The sequence below is a fragment of the Macrobrachium rosenbergii genome, chromosome 4 (assembly GCF_040412425.1).
Source record: "Macrobrachium rosenbergii isolate ZJJX-2024 chromosome 4, ASM4041242v1, whole genome shotgun sequence".
Lineage (NCBI taxonomy): Eukaryota > Metazoa > Arthropoda > Malacostraca > Decapoda > Palaemonidae > Macrobrachium > Macrobrachium rosenbergii.
In genome coordinates, this window is record NC_089744.1 from 80,383,517 (window position 1) to 80,388,516 (window position 5,000).

Here is a 5,000-nt window from a genome sequence, read left to right on the forward strand (position 1 = left end):
CCCCGTCGTCGATCTGCAGGTTATTCATATTTAGATCTGGTAATATTATTATTATTATTATTATTATTATTATTATTATTATTATTATTATTATTATTAAAAAACAATAGCTGTTTTAATGGCATTAAGCTTGTAAAGAGTCTTCTCGTCTGCATTATTATTATTATTATTATTATTATTATTATTATTATTATTATTATTATTTTACACAACGCAGGAAGTGCTTTTCCTCCCCACCAGCTTAAGAAGAAATATTATTATTATTATTATTATTATTATTATTATTATTATTATTATTATTATTATTATTAAAAACAATAGCTGTTTAAACGGCATTAAGCATGTAGAGAGTCTTCTCTATTCTTCTTATTAAAGTCTTCCCGTCTACAGGTATGTGGTTTAATAAATTTCCAAATGCCACGGAAAGACATTCTGCTTTCGTTGCTTATCGATTATTATTATTATTATTATTATTATTATTATTATTATTATTATTATTATTATTATTATTATTATTCAGTAGGTGAGCCTTATTCGTATGGAACAAGCCTACAGGGAGGCCATTGACTTGAAATTTTATCTCCAAAGAATCCGGTGTTCACCTGAAAGGTGTAACAGAAGGTAACAGGAGACACTAAAAAAAAAAAAAAAATCAGTTATCAGAAAACCAAAAAGATGAATGAACAAATGGATAAATAAACAGATACAAAAACGGTACATCCCGTAGCTTCCGAGACGCGAGAACGCCTTGTGCTCCTAAGGTCGAAAGTCCCCGGAAATGGGATGGTGGAAACAAAAGGGTTGATTCAGAGTCGCAAGGGTGGATGGGGAACAATGGCTAGTTGGTCATGGATGCTAAAATCATGGAGCGATCTGGCTCTACGCTAGAGAGCTCCGCTTGCGAATGGTCATCTGTAGACTTATTAGGTCTCTTACCCTGTCGCCCGTTCCGGCGGGTAATGATGATTTTGGACGCGTATTGCTTGGGCTTAATGTATAGAACTCAGTGGTACCTTCCCTTCGAGGGGGTTATGGCGGTATTTGCCCCCTAGGGATGACCCCACTTGAGGATACGGATTACCATAGTCTTTGTTTTAGTGTTTAGTGGTGTTCGGCAGTGAAAGTTTGTTAAAGGGAGATTTCAGAGGTTGTATATAGAGAAGTAACAGGCAGATTTGATTATCACTATATGTTAACACCATATTTCTCCCTCTCTCTCTCTCTCTCTCTCTCTCTCTCTGTATATATATATATATATATATATATATATATATATATATATATATATATACTGTATATAAGTTACTGCATATACATGTACAGGTTAAAATAATATATATATATATATATATATATATATATATATATATATATATATATATATATATATATATATATATATATATATATATATATATATTATACACATGTTTTATATATTATATATATTATACACATGTTTTCATATTCACCATGAGAAGGGCTAAGTGGGGTGACTGCTTAAGGTTCTTGGAAAGTCTTTTTGGTTAAGGTTATGCGCATATTTTACTAATTACGTCAACAAAGTCGCAATGGTATTAAACCGTACACTTCCATAAAAGTTCATTATTTTCTTCCTTATGTAAGTAATCTTCCTCTCTTGATTCTCGTTTTTCTTCATGTGTGAGAAAGAAGAGTCTTTGGGAGCCGACTTGTGATGCTTTGTGTGTGTGTGAGAGAGAGAGAGAGAGAGAGAGAGAGAGAGAGAGAGAGAGAGAGAGAGAGACGCAAGACACCCCAGTGACAGCTTTATCGCCGTCCCATTGACAGAAGCGAGCAGGAACGGCGGAAATTAGCGGAGGCGCAAATGTGATTTCGTGATGGCACCGCCAGTGCCTATTGTTGTTGGGGATGCTCTTACTATCTCTAGGCTTCTGCGTCTGTCCGTTCGCGCGTCCCTCACTCAAGTTCTGAGGGAGTCACTGCGGTGCTTTTGAGCCCTTCTCCCTTCCTCTCCTATTATTCCCTTCCCTTTCTCCTCCCTTCATTCGCCCCCCCTAGATATATTTATTGCATCCTTACTCCATTTCTCGGGTCTTACTGCTACGGATGTTCTTATTCTTTGAGTACTTCTTCACGCTTTCTTTATATTTTTTGGTGTGTCTCATTTCCTATTATTCTGTTTCCTTCTCCTCCTTACACTCATCACCATATATTTATTGTATCCTTATTCCATTTCCTCCGCTGTTACTCCTACGAGTGTTTTCCTTATTCTTTGAGTACTCCTTATTGTTTAATTCTCATTCTTTGTTCATTTTTATGATGTGATATTACACTTTTATTTTGCCTTAGCTTATTATATATTATATCTCGGAGGTCGAGTCACAAGAGGCCTCATTTGTCATGTTAAGAGATATCACGCTTTTTAGTTTTCTGTTAAAAGAAAACCATTGAGATGGCTTTGTCTGTCCGACCGCACTTTATTCTGTCCGCACTTTTTCTGTCCGCCCTCAGATCTTAAAAACTACTGAGGCTAGAGGGCTGCAAATTGGTATGTTTATCATCCACCCTCCAATCATCAAACGTACCAATTTGCAGCCCTCTAGCCTCAGTAGTTTTTATTTCATTTAAGGTTAAAATTTGCCATAACCGTTCTGGCAACGATACAGGATAGGCCAACACCGGGCCGTGGTTAAAGTTTCGTGGGCCGCGGCTTATACAGCATTATACCGAGACCACCGAAAGATTGATCTGTATTCGGTGGCCTTGATTATCCGCTGTAGCGGCTGTACAGAAAACTCGATTACACCGGAGAAACTTCGGCGCATGTTTTACTTGTTTCTTAATGACATTAATATCTGAAAAACCAAATTGGTGGATCAACTTGCGTCGTTTAAATTAACTCTCCTCGTTTTACAGTGGTCGTCTGTCCCGTTAAAGCTAAAAAAATTTAATAACTTTGGAGATTTATGATGTGAATGAGAACTCGTGAAGATCATCAGCGCATTTTTCTCGCCATAAACGCTTCCCGTAAAATGGATTTGGGTCAGAGAGAAAGAAAACCTTTGTCGTCAAGAATAAAGCAATTTTTGTTAAAGGTTGTGATCAATGCATTTTATTAATGCATTTCGTTATCGATGCATTTTATCAATGCATTTTATTTTCCAGAAGCGGTGACGGTTTTAAAAGTCCATATTTCCATATGCATACGTGCACATTATATATATATATATATATATATATATATATATATATATATATATATATATATATATATATATATATATATATATATATATATATATATATATAAATATATATATATTGGAAACGTTCGCTGATATTGGAATATATTCCTTCATTCCCTTTCTACAGACAGACTCTATATTCCTTTATATGCTATGCCATCTCTCAGATACATTAATATGTGATTCCGCCTACAGCTTAAACCTATTTATGAAATAAGGGAAAACATTTCTCCTTCTCTTGTGTTGACTCAGTCTTCCCGTTCATGCAGAGCTCAAAAGAAGCTTTGCTTGTTTGTTGTGTGTTAGAACATTATGTACCTGACACATGTAAATGCATACACACACGCGCACACACGTACGGCGCCTGCGCATTGGGTTGGGCGACCGAAAACTGAAAAAAGAATGCATGTCGGTCATGATTACTTAATGAGACTCTGCGAGCGCCCTTTCTCGTACGCTGCCGGCTTGTCATGGAAGATCTATTAATAAGAGAAAACAAAAAAAAGAGACGCGAGCGTGTAATTGATCGAGCGCATCGGCGCGCCGTCGCGCCGGCCCCGAAAACTCCGAACGCGAATGATTGACAGATGACAGAGGGGGTCGGAGTTCCCCTCGCAGACATCGGAAGACACAATGGGTCGCTGATTCGATTCCGGAGGCTCAGAAACCGATGGGCCTAACGCTCTGTAATTTATGATTCATAACGCCCATATGGGCGTAATGGTACCTGTGGACAGAGATGTTTTGGGGGAAGGCGGGGAGGGGAGGCCAGTTTTGCCAGTTAATTGCATGCGAATGCATGAGTGGGTGGGGTGGGTTTTTTTTACTGGGGGAGGCTGGGGAAAGGGACGGGGTAAGCTGTGATGGTGAAAGACAGGAAGAAATTGGATAACGCAATGCATTAAATTGGGATATCGCGAGCCTGTTGCTAACCGGATTGGAAGTTTTCTGTTGCACAGCGAATTTTATTCCAGCGGTCCCGGAAACCTTTTGAGTCGTGTTTGCGACAAGCGACTATTTTTGCTTTCTTGAGTTTTGAGACAAAATTTTGAAGTTTCTACTTTTTATAGATTTAATTTCTGTAGATTTTTATTCTTGCGTTCAACATACGGAAACTTAATAGAGGAATCTTCCTCCGATTCTCAAATGGTATTGCCTGCTTACGAAGTCTCTTCGATAGCAATATTGTTTTCCTTCAGCATATCGTTTGCAAAGAATATTTTACTTAGAAAATCTCTAACTAACAGAAGAAAGTAAGTTTTTATCTTAATCTGTTTCCATCTTTTAATGAGCAAGAAGTACTAAAGTTGTATTACTTGATATTCATAGCCTGTTTCTCATTCTTAGCTTGTGAAGAGTATTTATTATTATTTTCTGTGAATTTTGTTGAATCGGTTATATGAATTTACTGTGCATTTCAGTAAATGTTAGAATGGCGGTGCTAGATAGTGCAGAACAATAATCCTTCCACACACACACACACACACACACACACACACACACACACACACACACATATATATATATATATATATATATATATATATATATATATATATATATATATATATATTCTACTAATATTTTCTGGATATATATTATATATTCTATTTAACTGTATTTCTGTTTGCCATTTCGTTATGTAACCCGATATCAGTTATCGTATATAAAGGCACTGCCAATTATGTAGAAAAAATTTTTTATTTTTCTGGCAGATATGTAAATGAAGTCAAAGTTTTGGGAAGAGTAAGCCGAAAACAGCATTTCCTTCTT